Consider the following 18,044-nt stretch of genomic DNA (forward strand, 5'->3'; position numbering starts at 1 on the left):
TATTAACACTTGCACTAAGACAAACAGATGTTTCCATGGTTGGTGTCTGCAGTGCACATATTTAGGAGAGTTATTTTTGAATTTGGGAAAATATTTTATTCTTTAGCCAGAAGCTACTGCTGCTACTGGTGCTAAATCGCTTCAGTCGTGTCCAACTCCATGCAACCCTATAGACGGCAGCCCACCAGGCTCCTCCATCCCTGGGATTCTCCAGGCAAGAATACTGGAGTGGGTTGCCATTTCCTTCTCCAATGCATGTATGCACGCTAAGTCACCTCAGTAGTGTCTGACTCTGTGCGACCCTATGGACAGCAGCCGACCAGGCTCCTCCATCCACAGGACTCTCCAGGCAACAATATTGGAGTGGGCTGCCATTTCCCTCCCCATTAGCCAGAAGAGTGGATTCATATTCAAAAGCCAGTTTATCCCCCGGTGCAGTAGCTGTATCACTGTTCAGAAGAGGGTTCACAAATACCGTCATGCCAGTGTGGCAGCCCACCTTGCATCCTCAAACAGAGAACCCTGTTGTTGGAGACAGTACCTGGATGCCCTTTCCCCTTTATTCCTCTTGAAGATCACTGAGTAAATTAGTGGAAGTGGAATATGAAAAGAAGGATCTAAAGGCCATATCCCAGGGATAGCAAAGAACTTTTTCACTCTGATCTATTGGTGATAGCTTTCTTGATTCTTCTGTTGAAAAGGATTCTGAGGAAATATCTAGGCTTAGTGGGAAAGTACGGATGTAAGAGCTGGACCATAAAGAGGGTTGAATGCTGAAGAACTGATAATTTTGAATTGTGGTGCTGGAGAAGACTCTTGAGAGTCCCTTGGACTGTAAGGAGATCCAACCAGTCAAGCCTAAAGGAAATGAACCCTGAATATTCACTGGAAGAACTATAGCTGAAGCTGAAGCTCCAATACTTTGGCCACCTGATTCAAAGAGAAGACTCACTGGAAAAGACCCTGATGCTGGGAAAGACTGAGAGCAGGCGGAGAAGGGGATGACGGAGGATGAGATGGCTGGATGGCATCACTCATGTCGTACTTAATGGACATGAGTTTGAGCAAAGTCTGGGAGACAGTGAAGCACAAAGAAGCCTGGTGTGCTGCAGTCCACGGGGTCACAAAGAGTTGAACATGACTTAACGACTGAACAACAAAATGAGAAAAAAGTGTCGTATTGAATTGTGATATCTGCCTAGGCATAGAACATACAGTAAAGTATATCATATGGTTCCCATGCTTATGACACATAAGAATTCCTTGCGTTTGCTCGATGTTTCACAGCTTTTGGATCATTTTCATGTGTTACATTTTGAATAGGAATCACATGTTCTCTTTTCATTCTTATTTATATTTTATTTGTTTTTAACATTTTAATTGATATATATGATTTATGATGTTGTGTTAGTTTCTGGTGTATGGCAAAGTAATTCAGTTTTATAAATGTATATTCTTTTTCACCTTCTTTTCCCTTATGATTTATTATAGGATATTGAATGTAGTTCCCTGTACTATATATAGTAGGACTTTATTGTTTATCAAATTTATATATAATAGCTTGTATCTACTAATCCCAAACTCCTAACTTATTCTTCACTCATCCCCTTTCCACTTTGGTAACCATAGAAAACCATGTTTTCTATGTCTGTGAGTCTCTGTTTTGAAAATAAATTTATTTTTATCATAATTTAGATTTCACATATAAGTGATGTCATATGCTATTTCAACCATACATAGTAACTATTATTGAATTTGCAGCTATATTTTTATAGTAAAATCCAGAATTTTTTATAATAAAATGTATCTACATAGGTACACTGATTTTATCAAAAATTGTTTCTTTATATAGTTCAGTGATTTTCAACTGGAGGTGATTTTTCCCCTCAGTGAACATCTGGCAATATCTAGAGGCAATTTTGCGGAGAAGGCAATGGCACCCCACTCCAGTACTCTTGCCTGGAAAATCCCATGGGCGGAGGAGACTGGTAGGTTACAGTCCATGGGGTCGCAAAGAGTCAGACACAACTGAACGACTTCACTTTCACTTTTCACTTTCATGCATTGGAGAAGGAAATGGCAACCCACTCCAGTGTTCTTACCTGGAGAATCCCACGGACGGGGGAGCCTGATGGGCTGCCATCTATGGGGTTGTCCAGAGTCGGACACGGCTGAAGTGACTTAGCAGCAGCAGAGGCAATTTTGATTGTCACAATCGGGACCAGAAAACTGCTTCCAGACACAATGAGTAGAGACAAGGATACTGCTAAATGCACACGACAGCCACCCAAACAAAGAATTATCTGAGACTGAGAGACATTCTCTAGCTGATAGTATAAAGCACTTATCTCATATGTCACACATAAGTATTTTCACTGGTCTTCTACTTAACATAATTGAAGAGCACAATATTCTAAAATCATAGTCTAAATTATAAAATATATCCTTATATTCTTAAGGTATTAATAATCTTTATCACTAATATTTACCAAAATAGGCTAAATGCTGTGACATAAATGAAGGTTCAAAAAATGTAAAGGATGAAGTCATAGAATATTCTCTGACAACAGTTGAATTAAACAGTAAATCAGTAATAGATTAAAAAAAAGAAAATCTCCAAATGTTTAATATTAAAGCAAAATACTCTAAATTACCAAAGGATAAAAGAGAAAACCAAAAGGACTATTATAACTCCACCAGAAAATTACTAGAACTAATCAATGATTATAGTAAAGTTGCAGGATATAAAATCAACACACAGAAATCCCTTGCATTCCTATACACTAATAATGAGAAATCACAAAGAGAAATTAAGGAAACAATTCCATTCACCATTGCAACAGAAAGAATAAAATACTTAGGAATATATCTACCTAAAGAAACTAAAGACCTATACATAGAAAACTATAAAACACTGGTGAAAGAAATCAAAGAGGACACTAATAGATGGACAAATATAGCATGTTCATGGATTGGAAGAATCAATATAGTGAAAATGAGTATACTACCCAAAGCAATTTATAGATTCAATGCAATCCCTATCAAGCTACCAATGGTATTCTTCACAGAGCTAGAACAAATAATTTCACAATTTGTATGGAAATACAAAAAACCTCGAATAGCCAAAGCTATCTTGAGAAAGAAGAATGGAACTGGAGGAATCAACCTACCTGACTTCAGGCTCTACTACAAAGCCACAGTTATCAAGACAGTATGGTACTGGCACAAAGACAGAAATATAGATCAATGGAACAAAATAGAAAGCCCAGAGATAAATCCACACACATATGGACACCTTATCTTTGACAAAGGAGGCAAGAATATACAATGGATTAAAGACAATCTCTTTAACAAGTGGTGCTGGGAAATCTGGTCAACCACTTGTAAAAGAATGAAACTAGACTACTTTCTAACACCATACACAAAAATAAACTCAAAATGGATTAAAGATCTAAACGTAAGACCAGAAACTATAAAACTCCTAGAGGAGAACATAGGCAAAACACTCTCCGACATACATCACAGCAGGATCCTCTATGACCCACCTCCCAGAATATTGGAAATAAAAGCAAAAATAAACAAATGGGACCTAATTAAACTTAAAAGCTTCTGCACATCAAAGGAAACTATTAGCAAGGTGAAAAGGCAGCCTTCAGAATGGGAGAAAATAATAGCAAATGAAGCAAATGACAAACAACTAATCTCAAAAATATACAAGCAACTCCTACAGCTCAACTCCAGAAAAATAAATTACCCAATAAAAAAAATGGGCCAGAAAACTAAACAGACAGTCCTCCAAAGAAGATATACAGATGGCTAACAAACACATGAAAAGATGCTCAACATCACTCATTATCAGAGAAATGCAAATCAAAACCACTATGAGGTACCATTTCACACCAGTCAGAATGGCTGTGATCCAAAAGTCTACAAGCAATAAATGCTGGAGAGGGTGTGGAGAAAAGGGAACCCTCTTACACTGTTGGTGGGAATGCAAACTAGTACAGCCACTATGGAGAACAGTGTGGAGATTCCTTAAAAAACTGGAAATAGAACTGCCTTATGACCCAGCAATCCCACTGCTGGGCATACACACTGAGGAAACCAGAAGGGAAAGAGACACGTGTACCCCAATGTTCATTGCAGCACTGTTTATAATAGCCAGGACATGGAAGCAACCTAGATGTCCATCAGCAGATGAATGGATAAGAAAGCAGTGGTACATATACACAATGGAGTATTACTCAGCCATTAAAAAGAATACATTTGAATCAGTTCTAATGAGGTGGATGAAACTGGAGCCTATTATACAGAGTGAAGTAAGCCAGAAGGAAAAACATAAATACAGTATACTAACGCATATATATGGAATTTAGAAAGATGCTAACAATAACCCTGTGTACGAGACAGCAAAAGAGACACTGATGTATAGAATAGTCTTATGGACTCTGTTGCAGAGGGAGAGGGTGGGAAGATTTGGGAGAATGGCATTGAAACATGTATAATATCATGTATGAAACAAGTTGCCAGTCCAGGTTCGATGCACGATACTGGATGCTTCAGGCTAGTGCACTGGGACGACCCAGAGGGATGGTATGGGGAGGGAGGAGGGAGGAGGGTTCAGGATGGGGAACACATGTATACCTGTAGCGGATTCATTTTGATATTTGGCAAAACTAATACAATTTGTAAAGTTTAAAAATAAAATAAAATTTAAAAAAAAAAAAGAAAATTTCTCAGAAGTCCCCTAAAAAAAAAAAAAAAAGGACTATTATAAAATATTTTGAAATGACTATAAAATAATGAAAATGTGATATATCCTTATAAAGCAGTTGCTAGTGGGACATTTATAGATTTAAATATCTATTAGAAAAGAAGAGCAAATGAAAAATCAATAAGCATTTATCTCAAGAAGCAAAAACACAGACACAAAATTCCCTGAATATTACAAATAAAATCCCAGCACATATAAAAAGGCAAACACATTATCACTAAGTGGGGTTTATTCCAAGAATGCAAGATTAGTTTAACATTTCATTATTTTAACAGTAAAAAATAGGGGTAAAAAGCATATGGCCATCTTAATATATGCAAAAATAAAACCTTTGAAAATAAAATTCAATACCCGTTTGTGAGCTTAAAAAATTGTTTTCTCAGTAAATTTGAGCCAGATGGGAAGTTCTTAAATCTGACAAAGAATGTCTATGGAAAAAACCTACAGCTAATATCACACAATTAAAAAAAAAAATTAGTGTGTCTTTCAACTTGAATTTGTGAACAAGTCAACAATGTTCCATTGTTACAATATCAAATCAAACTTGTCCTGAATTTTTGGTACCTAGCTTGTTGTTTTGCTTTTTGTTTTTTGAAGTGATGCTGTCTTGTTACTTCTCTCTCTTTTTACAAATGCTTTTTAGCTTTTGAATAGGCTATATGGAGTACGTAAAAGAATGACTTACTTCGTATAAGACAGTTAACCCTGAAAACTATGACAATGATGAAAGAAATTGAAGAAGACACAAATGGAAAAAATTCCATATTCATGAATTAAAATTAATATTATTAAAATGTCCATACTATTCAAAGCCATCTATATATTTAAGTAAATCCCTGTCAAAATTCCAATGGCATTTTTTTTACAGAAATAAAAAAAAATTATAAAATTTGTATGGAACCACAAAAGACTCTCAATGGCTAATGCAACTCAGTGAAAGAAGCCCAAAGCTGGATACATCACACCTCCTAATTTAAAGTGATATTACAAAAATGTAGTAATCAAAAGAATATATAACTGGTAAAAAATAGATGCATAGACCCATGCAACACAATTGAGAGCCCAGAAATAAATCTTTATGTATGCAATCAACTAATATTTGTCAGGGGAGCCAAGTCTGCTCAATCGTGAAAGGATATTCTCCTCATTAAGTGGTGTTAGAAAAACCAAATCATATGCAGAAAAATAAAACTGGATCTCTATTTTATACCACTCACAAAAACTAACTTGAAATCGATTAAACACTTGAATAAGAGACCTGAAACCATAAAAGTACTGGAAGAAAACACAGAGGCAAAACTTCTTGACATTGGTCTTGGCAATATATATATTTTTTGAATATGACACACCAAGCACAATCAACAATAGCAAAAATAAATAAGTGGGTCTACTGCTACTTCATCAAACTAAAAATCTTCTTCATAGCAAAAGAAGCAATCAGAATTACCAAGCAACCTATGGAATAAAAAAAAAAAAATTGTAAACCATATATCTGAGAAGGGGTTGAGAATAGCCAAAATAGATAAGAAATTCATACAGCTCAATGGCAAGAAACAAAAGCATAAAACAATCTGACTGAAAAATGGCCAGAGGATCTAAATGGATACTTTTGCTGTTGTGGTCCACAAGATATCCAGTCTCAGGGGCTGTGAGCCACTGAAGGTCTCATACTAGTTTTCCTGTTGGTGTTGATTAGTTGCTAAGTCATATCTGACTCTTTTGTGTCTCTGTGGACTGTAGCCCATCAGGCTCCTCTGTCCATGGGATTTCCCGGATAATAGTGGAGTGGGTTGCCATTTCCTTCTCCACTGAATGGATACTTTTTAAGAGCAAGAAATACACATGACCCACAGGAACATGAAAAATTGTCCAATGTCACTAATCATCATGGAATTGCAAATCAAAACCACAATGAGCTATCCTCTCGTGCCTGTTAGTTAGAATGGCCTTTATCAAAAAGACTAAAGATAAAAAGTGTGGCAAAGATACACTTTGTGGAGAAAAGGGAACACTTGGGCACTGTTGGTGACAATATAAATTGGTGCAGGCACTATGGCAAACAGTATGGAGGGTTCTCAAAAAATTTGAAATAGAACTAACATGTTAATGATCCAGCAATCCCACTTCTGGGTGTACGAAAGTGAAAGTCACTCAGTCATGTCCAATGCTTTGCAACCCCATGGCCTATACAGTCAATGGAATTCTCCAGGCCGGAATACTGGAGTGGGTAGCCTAACTCTTATCCAGGGGACCTTCTCAACCCAGGGATCAAACCCAGGTCTCCTGCACTGCGGCAGATTCTTTACCAGCTGAGCCACCAGGGAAGCCCAAGGATACTGGAGTGGGTAGCCTATCTGTTCTCCAGGAGATTGTCCCAATCCAGGAATTGAGCTGGAGTCTTCTGCATTGTAGGTGGATTCTTCACCATCTGAGGTACTACTGATAGCTAAATAAAATGAAAATGGTATCAGAGATATTTACCCTCATGTTTACTGTAGTTTATTCATAGTAGTCAAGATACGGAAACAACCCAAATGTCTATCTATAGATAATAGATAAAGAAGATGTGAGATATATACTTAAATATCTACATATACAGTTGACCCTTGAGCATCATGGGTTTGAACTGCGTGGGTCCACTTATAAGCAGATTTTTTTTTAAATAAATACATACTACAGTACTACACAATACACACTTGGTTGAGTCTGTAGATGTACAATAGAACTGCAGATAAGGAACCTGATTGTAAGATTACACTGAGATTTTTGACCGCTAGAGGGCTTGGTGGTGGTGGTTTAGTCGCTAAGTCATGCCCAACTCTTGTGACCCCATGGACAGAGGAGCCTGACAGGCTACAGTCCGTGGGATTCTCTAGGCAAGAATACTGAAGTGGGTTTTTATGCTTGGTACCCCTAAACAATAATATTTTTAATTGTTCAAAGGTCAACTGTATACACTGAGCACAACTGAATATTATCAAGTCATGAGAAAGAAGGAAATTCTGCATTTTGCAACAACACAGATGAACCTTGAGGTCATTGTGCTAAATGAAATGTCAAATATAAAAAGACAGATATTGTATGATCTCACTTATATATGGAATCAAAGAAGACAAACTCACAGAAAGAGTGAGTAAAATGGTAGTTTCCAGGGGCTAGAAGGTGAGGGAAATGAGGAAACGTTCATTAATGGGTATATACACTTGAAGGTATAAGACGAAAAATTCTAAGAGCTCATGTGCAGTATGGTGATCATAGTTAACCATACTGTACTACATAGTTGGAATTACTAAGAGAATGGATCTTAATTATTCTTACTACAAAAAATAAATAGTAACCATGTGAGGCAATAGAAATGTTAACTAACACTACCATGGAAATAATTTCTCAATATCAATAACAAGTGTTATCAAATAACACATTGTACACCTTATAACTTACACACTATTACATGTCAATTAAATCTCAATAAAACTGGGGGAAAACTTATTTCCAATTTTAATTTATTCATGGAAATAAAACTTGTTTAATAAAACTTATTTCCATGAAAAAATTCCTGAGAAGTCCCCTTATTTGAAACAACCCAAGATGCTTGGTGCTATGTGCCAACTCAGAAAAGAGAGAAATAGTAACAAAGAAACACTTTGCAAATGCATTTAGGAGAAATAGCAAAAGGCTTTGACAGTGATCAGATTGCAAGCTTGTCCTATATTTTCCAATCAATCGTTGATCCTGGAATGCAAAAATTAAGAAAAGACAATCTTTTAATTAAGAACCTTTGAAAAATTAATTCCTTGTATTAAGGTCTTTATCCTGTTTCATCTAATCTCTGTGGGATCTGTAAGACACGATAATAATATTACCTTACAGGAATTGAAACTAAGAGCCTGGAAGATTAAAGTAGTAGTCGGAATTTCACAGATAACTAGGGCTTGAGAAGAGCCATACAGTCTAGGCTTTAGGGATACAGACTTTGGGAACTATTCATATCTGAGCTTAAATCTATTTTCAATATTTCATCTGGCTGATTATGAATAATTATTAACCTGTCTGAGCCAGTTTCCTTTTCTTCTCCAGAAAGCTTTGAAGAGATGCTGATCATTGTTGTCCTAGTTACGTTTCTTTCAGTGTAACTCAAAACTCAGAAAGAGTGTCTCTGTCCTAAGTATTTGTATCAGTGTACTGTGATCATGGTCATAGCTGACATGATTGTATGAGAATCATTTCCAAAATTTCATGCCTAAAGAAGGCACTAGAGGGCACCTGGCAGTTGTGGCAAATTCAGGGAGGCAGAACTGATAAAAGAGGATGCTATGTCTGTAGATCATTTACAAATGGTGTTAAAAATGACAAAAATTTACTTTTTATTATCTCTATTTACCAGGCATCCTAAAGAAAGTCAAAGTCAGTGAAAAAAAAATACTCCTTTTTGTTGCAACAAACTGCTCCCACCAAATCCCTGACACCTAACTTTGGTACATCACTACCCAACAGGCAGATACACACATATTCATTGTGGGTGTTCTCTGGATTGTGCATATTGACAATACACAGGCAACATCTCAAACATGTCGAAATGGAGATAATCTTCACTGGCATTGTCACTTACCCTTGCTGTCTGCTTCTCAAAATTCACTGGAGATGAGGACTCTCAGCTCACTAGGGGTAAGTCCTGGGACAGGTGATGAGGTACACAGAAACTGTGGTGAATTTTTCATCTGAAAAAATCAGAATTCTGAATTAGAGAAGAAATGTTACTGTTATCAGAAAAAATGGTAGTGGGATCAAATTCTCATTGATGAAAAAGAAACACATTATATTCATTGGTAAAATAGTAAGAATGATAGCTGACTATTCATCAGAAATAACATAAAAGAGAAAAAAAAACTATGAAATGACATCTTCATCCTTAAAGTGCTAACAAAATAGCAAAAAAACTCTGTAAACCTGAAACCCAATATTTAGCTACTTACACTGCAAATTGTTCAGGGAAATAAAATATTCATTGGTACAATATTTGCAACTACTCTGTAGAGTAGAGCTGTGTAATTGTGTTATGTGTGAGTGTATTCTTTAGGTTAAAGGTAAATAAAACTATATGGAAACACTACATATAGGAATCCATATAAAGGTAAATATAAAATGTAAATAATGTATAAATTTGTGTAAACATAAAAATTTATATGGAATACATTTGTATATAAAGTAAATATATATTTTCATGTCACTGAAATAATTGACCACTTAAAGTAAAAATAGGAACAATATAATATAGGGTTCATAGCTTGTGCAGCTATGAACATCAACAACCTCAGATATGTGGATGACACCACTCTAATGGCAGGTAGCTAAGAGGAACTAAAGAGCCTCTTGATGAGGGTGAAGGAGGAGAGTGAAAGAGCCAGCTTAAGACTAAATATTAAAAAATACGAAGATCATGGCATCCAGTCCCATTAATGCATGGTGAATAGAAGGGGAAAAGTGGAAGTAGTGATAGATTTCCTCTTCCTGGGCTCCAAAATCACTGCGGATGGCGACTGCGGATGGCGACTGCAGCCATGAAATCAGAAGACGATTGCTTCTTGGCAGGAAAGCAATGACAAACCTAGACTGTGTTGAAAAGCAGAAACGTTGCTCTGCCAACAATGGTCCGTATAGTCAAGGCTATGGTCTTCCCAGTGGTCACGTATGGTGGTGAGAGCTGGATCGTGAAGAAGGCAGAATGCCAAAGAATTAATGCCTTCGAACTGTGGTACTGAAGACTCTTGAGAGTCTTCAAGTCTCTCAAGACTGTACCAAGTCTCCAAGAGTCCCTTGGACAGCAAGGAGATCAAGTCAGTCAATCTTAAGGCAGATCAAGCCTGAATATTCACTGGAAGGACTAATGCTGAAGCTGAAGCCCCAGTATTTTGGTCATGTGATGTGAACAGACGACTCATTGGAAAAGTCCCTGATGTTGGGAAATATTGAGGGCAGAAGGAGAAGAGGGCGTCAGAGGGTGAGATGGCTGAAGGGCATCACCAGTGCAATGAACATGAACCTGGGCAAACTCTGGGAGATGGTAAGGGACAAGGAGGTCTGGCATGCTGCAGTCCATGGGGTTGCAGAGTCAGACACAGCTGGGCGACTGAACAAGTTTGTATAGATGTATGGCAACAAAAGCACAAAAGACTAAAGAGACAAAATGGAAGGGTGCTCCTTTAAGCATCTCACATTACATGCAAAATGGTATAATCGTCTCTGATATTAGATTGTAGTCAATAAATATACATTTTTTAAGCTCTGGAGCAACTTAAAATAAAGCAAGTATGACCAATAACCCAATAGAGAAGATAACATAGGATATCAAAATAGGCTTTAATGAAAAAAAAAGCCAAGAGTGAACAAAGTCAAAAGAGATGCAAAGAAATAACGATATAACATAAAGCCAACAATATCAATAATTACATTAAGTATAAATGAACAATTGAAAGGCAGAGACAGACTTAATATAATTCTTTGAAGATGGGATGAAAGCAAATCAGCCTACTCTCACTACTTCCATTCAACATTATGCTGAATAGAAGTTAACTGGAGGGTCTAGTCAGCACAGTAATGTGGATTGGGAAGGAACAAATAAAGTTATAATTTTTTACAGGCAAAGGATCATTTATGTAGAAAATTTCAGTTATCTACCAAATATCTCTACTTAAGTAATGAATGAATTTAGCAATATTGTAGGAGACAGGGTGGGCTTCATTGTCATATAATCTATGCAGTTGCACTAGGTCCCATGCTCAGAGATGCCCTATATTTGGTTTAATGCTCTGGTGTCACTATCTTCAACTTTTAACAAAGAACTCCATAATTTTATTTTGCACATAGCCCTACAAATTATGTACCAAGTCCTGGCAGGAGACAAGGCTGGATATAGGCAATCTATTGAGCTCCTCAATACCACACCACCACCACCACCACCAACAAATGGAAAACAAAATAAAATTGCAACAAATTAAACTACAAAATATATGTGAGGCAGTGAAATATTAATATATAAAGCAGTATAAATTAAATAGGACCCAAACAAATTGAGTGGTATATAATTTTGATGGATTGTGAGTCTCAGTATTTTATTTTTCATTTATTTATTTTAATTGGAGGCTAATTACTTTACAGTATTGTATTGGTTTTGCCATACATTGACATGAATCCACCACGGGTGTACATGTGTTCCCCATCCTGAACCCCCCTCCTTCCTCCCTCCCCATCCCATCCCTCTGGGCCATCCCAGTGCCCCAGCCCTGAGCTCCCTGTCTCAGGCACCAAACCTGGACTGGCGATCTGTTTCATATGTGATAATATACATGTTTCAGTGCTATTCTCTCAAAGCATCCCACCCTCTCCCTCTCCCACAGAGTCCAAAAGACTGTTCTTTACATCTGTGTCTCTTTTGCTGTCTCACATACAGGGTCATCGTTACCATCTTTCTAAATTCCATATATATGCATTAATATACTGTATTGGTGTTTTTCTTTCTGACTTACTTCACTCTGTATAATAGGCTCCAGTTTCATCCACCTCATTAGAACTGATTCAGATGCATTCTTTTTAATAGCTGAGTAATATTCCCTTGTGTACCACAGCTTTCTTATCCATTCATCTGCTGATGGGCATCTAGGTTGCTTCCATGTCCTGGCTATTATAAACAGTGCTGTGATGAACACGGGTACATGTGTCTCTTTCAATTCTGGCTTCCTTAGTGTGTATGCCCAGCAGTGGGATTGCTGGGTCGTATGGCGGTTCTATTTCAGTTTTTTAAGGAATCACCACACTGTTTCCCATAGTGGCTGTACTAGTTTGCATGAAATGACCTGTGTGTGAATGCAAGCATGCATGCATGCTCAGTCATGTATGACTGTCTGCAACCCCATGAACCATAGCCAGCCAGGCTCCTCTGACCATGGAATTTTCCAGGCAGGAATACTGGAGGATGTTACCATTTCCGACTCCAGGCAAATGACCTGTAGATTTAGTATAATCCCAATCAAAATAGCTTCAGGTTTTACTTATTGTAAAAGTTAGCAAATTTATTCTAAAATATCATATGATATCAATTATAATGCAATCTAATGAAATACAAATAAACTTATATGCAAAACAGAAATAGACCCAAAGACATAGAAAACAAAATACTGTTACAAAGGGGAAAGGGACAAAGGCTACATTAGGACTTTGGTTTTAACATATACACGCTATGCTTTGCCATGCTGTGCTTAGTTGCCCAGTTGTGTTCGACTCTTTGCAACCCCATGGACTGTAGCCTGCCAGCCCCTCTGTCCATGGGGATTCTTCAGGCAAGAATACTGGAGTGGGTTGCCATGCCCTCCTCCAGAGGATCTTCCCAACACAGGTATTGAACCCAGGTCTCCTGCATTGCAGACAGATTCTCCACCATCTGGGCCACCAGGGAAACTCATACACACTCAGTCCAGTTCAGTCACTCAGTCCAGTTCAGTCACTCAGTTGTGTCTGACTCTTTGTGACCCCATGGACTGAAGCATGCCAGGCCTCCCTGTCTATCACCAACTCCCAGAGCTTGCTCAAACTCATGTCCATTGAGGTGGTGATGCCATCTACAGTCTCATCCTCTGTTGTCCCTTTCTCCTCCTACCTTCAATCTTTCTGAGCATCAGGGTCTTTTCCAATGAGTCAGTTCTTCTTATCAGGTGGCCAAAGTATTGGAGTTTCAGCTTCAGCATCAGTCCTTCCAATGAATATTCAGGGTTGGTTTCCTTTAAAATTGACTGGTTGGATCTCCTTGCAGTCCAAGGGACTCTCAAAAATCTTCTCCAACACTACAGTTGAAAAGCATCAATTCTTCAGCGCTCAGCTTTCTTAATAGACCAACTCTTGCATCCATACATGACTACTGGAAAAACCAAAGCTTTGACTAGATGGACCTTTGTTAGCAAAGTAATGTCTCTGCTTTTCAATATGCTAAGTTGGTCAAAACTTTTCTTCCAAGGGACAAGCATCTTTTAATTTCATGGCTGCAGTCACCATCTGCAGTGATTTTGAAGCCCCTCAAAATAAAGTCTGTCACTGTTTCCATTGTTTCCCCATCTATTGATCATGAAGTGATGGGATTGGATGCTATGCTCTTAGTTTTCTGAATGTTGAGTTTTAAGCCAACTTTTTCAGTTTCCTCTTTCACTTTCATCAAGAGGCTCTTTAGTTCTTCTTCACTTTCTGCCATAAAGTTTACGTCATCTGTATATCTGAGGTTATTGATATTTATCTCAGCTATCTTGATTTCAGCTTGTGCTTCATCCAGCCCAGCATTTCACATGCTGTACTCTGCATATAAATTACATAAGCAGGGTGAAAATATACAGCCTTGATGTACTCCTTTCCTGATTTGGAACCAGTCTATTGTTCTGTGTCCATTTCTAACTGTTGCTACTTGACCTGCATACAGATTTCTCAGGAGGCAGGTCAGGTGGTCTGGTATTCCCATCTCTGTAAGAAATTTTCCACAGTTTGTTGTGATCCACACAGTCAAAGGATTTTGTGTAGTTAATAAAGCCGAAGTAGATGCTTTTCTGGAACTCTCTTGCTTTTTTGATGATCCAAAGGATGTTGGCAATTTGATCTCTGGTTTCTCTGCCTTTTCTAAATCCAGCTTGAACATCTGGAAGTTCACGGTTCACATAGTATTAAAGCCTGGCTTGGAGAATTTTGAGCATTACTTCACTAGCGTGTGAGATGAGTGCAATTGTGTGGCAATTTGAACATTCTTTGGCATTGCCTTTCTTTGAGATTGGAATGAAAACTCCAGTACTGTGGCCACTGCTGAGTTTTCCAAATTTGCTGGCATATTGAGTACAGCACTTTCACAGCATCATCTTTTACGATTTGAAATAGCTCAACTGGAATTCCATCACCTCCTCTAGCTTTGTTCATAGTAATACAGTAGGAGGAGTGAAATCACATTTAGAATAAAACCCCATACCCACCAGAAATGCTCAGAAGCCTCAAACAAAATCTCGTGCACATTAGGACACCCACAGAGACTCAGTCAGACCTGCCTTTGAGGGTTTGAGTGTCTCCTGTGGAGGTACAGGTCAGCAGTGGCCTGCAGCAGGGGCAGGGGCTCTGGGTGCAGCAGACCTGGCTGTGGCATAAGCCCTCTTGAGGAGATAGCCTTTAACCCCACCATAGAGCTGCCAGAACTTACACAGGACTGGGAAATAGACTCTTGGAGGGCACAAACAAAACCTTGCGTGTACCAGGACCCAGGAGAAAGGAGCAGTGACCTCACTAGAGACACCCAGACTAGCCTCTGAGTACCCAGAAGTCTCCATCGGAGGCATGGATCAGTGGTGGCATGATCACAGAGAACGAATCAAAATGATCACATAGACCACAGCCTTGTCTAATTCAATGAAACTATGAGCCATGCCATGTAGGGCCACCCAGGACGGATGGGTCGTGGTGGAGAGTTCTGACAAAATGTGGTTCACTGGAGAAGGCAATGGCAAACCACTTCAGTATTCTTGCCTGGAGAACCCCATGAACAGTATGAAAAGGCAAAAAGATACACACTACTATATATATAATAAATAACCAACAAGGACCCATTATATAGCATAGGGAACTATATTCCATATTTTATAATAATCTATAAGGGGAAAGAATCTTAAAAAGAATATATATCTATATCTGCATCACTTTGCTATATACCTGAAACTAATACAACATTGTAAAACAATTATACTTCTATAAAAAGTTTTTAAAAAAATTATGTGGAAATACAGAGATCCTAGCCTAGCCAAAATAATCTCGAGCAAAATGATGAAAGTTGAAGGACAACTCTAGAGTAATTAAGATAAGGTGCTAGTTGCATACAAATTGACAATTAGAGACACGGAACAGAATAGACAGTCCAAAAGTACACCCACACTTACACGGTCAGTTGCTTTAGCATTTCAATGGGGAAAGGAAGGTCTTTTCACAAAGTGATGTTAGAACAATTGGCTATATTTTTAAAAAAAGGAAACTTGACTTATACCTCATAGACCATAAATAAAAATTAATTGAAAAAGAGTATAGACACAAACATAAAAGTTAAAAATATTAAGCTTCACAAAGAAAACAAATAATAGGAAAAGCCATTGTGAATTTAGGGATAGGCAAAGATTTTATAAACAGGACCCAGGTGTATAGGTAGGATTTTTCATAAAAGAAAAGTGTGATAAAATATATTTTATCAAAGTCAAAACTGTGTGCTCAATAAATACATTAATAAAGTAAATGACTGAGTCATAGACTAGGAGAAAATACTTAACAATACATATGTCTAAGGAATTACATGTATTCAGAATATATATCCTGCAAAAAGATCCAACCAGTCCATCCTAAAGGAGATCAGTCCTGGGTGTTCATTGGAAGGACTGATGCTGAAGCTGAAACTCCAATACTTGGGCCACCTCATACGAAGAGTTGACTCATTGGAAAAGACCCTGATGCTGGGAGGGATTGGGGGCAAGAGGAGAAGGGGACGACAGAGGATGAGATGGCTGGATGGCATCACCGACTCAATGGACATGGGTTTGGGTAGACTCTGGGAGTTGGTGATGGAAAGGGAGGCAATGGCACCCCACTCCAGTACTCTTGCCTGGAAAATCCCATGGACAGAGGAGCCTGGTAGGCTGCAGTCCATGGGGTCGCTGAGGGTTGGACATGACTGAACGACTTCACTTTCACTTTTCACTTTCATTCATGGGAGAACGAAATGGCAACCCACTCCAGTGTTCTTGCCTGGAGAATCCCAGGGACAGGAGAGCCTGGTGGGCTGCTGTCTATGGGGTCGCACAGAGTTGGACATGACTGAAGTGACTTAGCAGCAGCAGCAACAGGGAGGCCTGGTGTGCTGTGGTTCATGGGGTCACAAAGAGTTGGACACAACTGAGCAACTGAACTGAGAATACACAAACTCCTGTAATTCAATAATAAAAAGACAAACAACCCAATAAAAATAGAATACTTAAACAGTTACTTACAAAGGAACATATATGAATGGCCATTGAGAAAATGAAACAGTGCTCAGCATCATTAGTCATAAGAGAAATGAAAATTAAAACCACAATGAAAGCCATTACATACGGAGCAGAATAGCTAAAGTTAAAAACACAGGAGACAACAAACACTGGCTGAGATGAGAGCACCCAGAACTTTTATATTTTACGAGCAGGAGTGCAAAATTATCCAACATCTTTGGCAATGGGTCTGGTAATTTTTCATAAAGATAAGGATATTCCTGCCCTATGAGCCAATGGTTCATCCTTTAGATAGGTTTCCATGAGAAACAAAAATACTATGTCCACAAAATGAGTTGTACAAGAATGTTAATAGGAGTTTTACTAACAGTAGCTGAAAGCTGGAAGAAGCCCAAGTGTCTAGCAATGTGATATGGATTAAAAACTTTGTCATAGTTATAAAAATTGAAAGTCACATAGCAACAGAAATAAAGATATTACTGCTTCTTGGAATAGCATGGTTGAATCTCAAAAACCTTATATTGAGCTAAATAATCCAAACAAAAAAAGGTAGAAACTATATTATTACATTTATGTGAAGTTCTGAAGAGGTAAAATTAATGTAAGAGAACAAAGTCAGTGCTCTGGTTGAAACTAGAGGGTTGAAATAACAGTGGAGGAGCAAGAGAATCTTTCTGGCATGAAGGTTTTATTTGATATCTTGATAAGATCTAGATTTTATAGTGGTGTGCTGGCTGCCAAACTGACTCAGCAACAAAGAGCCCCAGTTTTTAGCACTTGTAGATTTTTCTTTTGGTATTAATACTCCTAGAAATGGTTGAATAGCTGACTTGCAAAAATTTTATATAGATCAGTCCTTGTAATGTCGTTCTAGCATGCTGCTGAATATTGGTGTGTGCAGTCAGCCAAGGTCATCAAACCATACCCGAAAGATCCATACATTTCACTGCATGCAAATTACACTTTAATAAAAAAAATGAGAAAATAAGAATTTATCAGCTCTACAAGAGAGTCTAGCTAAGCATAATTTTCCCAACAAGCCACACTTTCCGTTTAGCTTCTCTTTTCTTGTTGTTTTGATAGAACCTCCTAGAATATAGTTACTTTATATTGTTTGCCTGCTCTCTAAGAACACTGAATGGTTATTAAATATAGACTTTATATCCAAGTGAAAGTGAAAGTCATTCAGTCGTGTCCAACTCTTTGCAACCCCAGGGACTATGCAATCCATG

At 38.0% G+C, this 18,044-nt stretch overlaps 1 protein-coding gene and 1 long non-coding RNA gene across 10 annotated transcripts in view; one reads left to right on the forward strand and one right to left on the reverse strand.

Annotated features, from left to right (window-relative positions):
- LOC147342448 (uncharacterized) overlaps positions 1-18,044 on the forward strand; it is a 32,131-nt gene that overhangs the window by 2,744 nt on the left and 11,343 nt on the right. The window contains exon 4 of one of the 5 annotated variants that reach the window (XR_015158067.1): positions 107-1,552. The exons of the other annotated variants lie outside the window; for them this stretch is intronic. The gene's annotated coding sequence lies outside the window, so the exon portion shown is untranslated. Of the gene's footprint in view, positions 1-106; positions 1,553-18,044 lie in introns of those variants that run through there. 5 annotated transcript variants of the gene reach the window in all.
- LOC147342449 (uncharacterized) overlaps positions 6,078-18,044 on the reverse strand; it is a 521,236-nt gene continuing 509,269 nt past the window's right edge. For all 5 annotated transcript variants that reach the window (XR_015158071.1, XR_015158070.1, XR_015158072.1 and 2 more), the window contains 3 exons: positions 9,384-9,492; positions 7,081-7,220; positions 6,078-6,229 (listed from right to left, as the gene is read on the reverse strand). This is a non-coding gene — a long non-coding RNA (uncharacterized LOC147342449). The remainder of the gene's footprint in view (positions 6,230-7,080; positions 7,221-9,383; positions 9,493-18,044) is intronic.

This window comes from Bos grunniens, chromosome 29 (assembly GCF_055505025.1).
Source record: "Bos grunniens cultivar Pamir isolate PY7600 chromosome 29, Bosgru_T2T1.0, whole genome shotgun sequence".
NCBI lineage: Eukaryota > Metazoa > Chordata > Mammalia > Artiodactyla > Bovidae > Bos > Bos grunniens.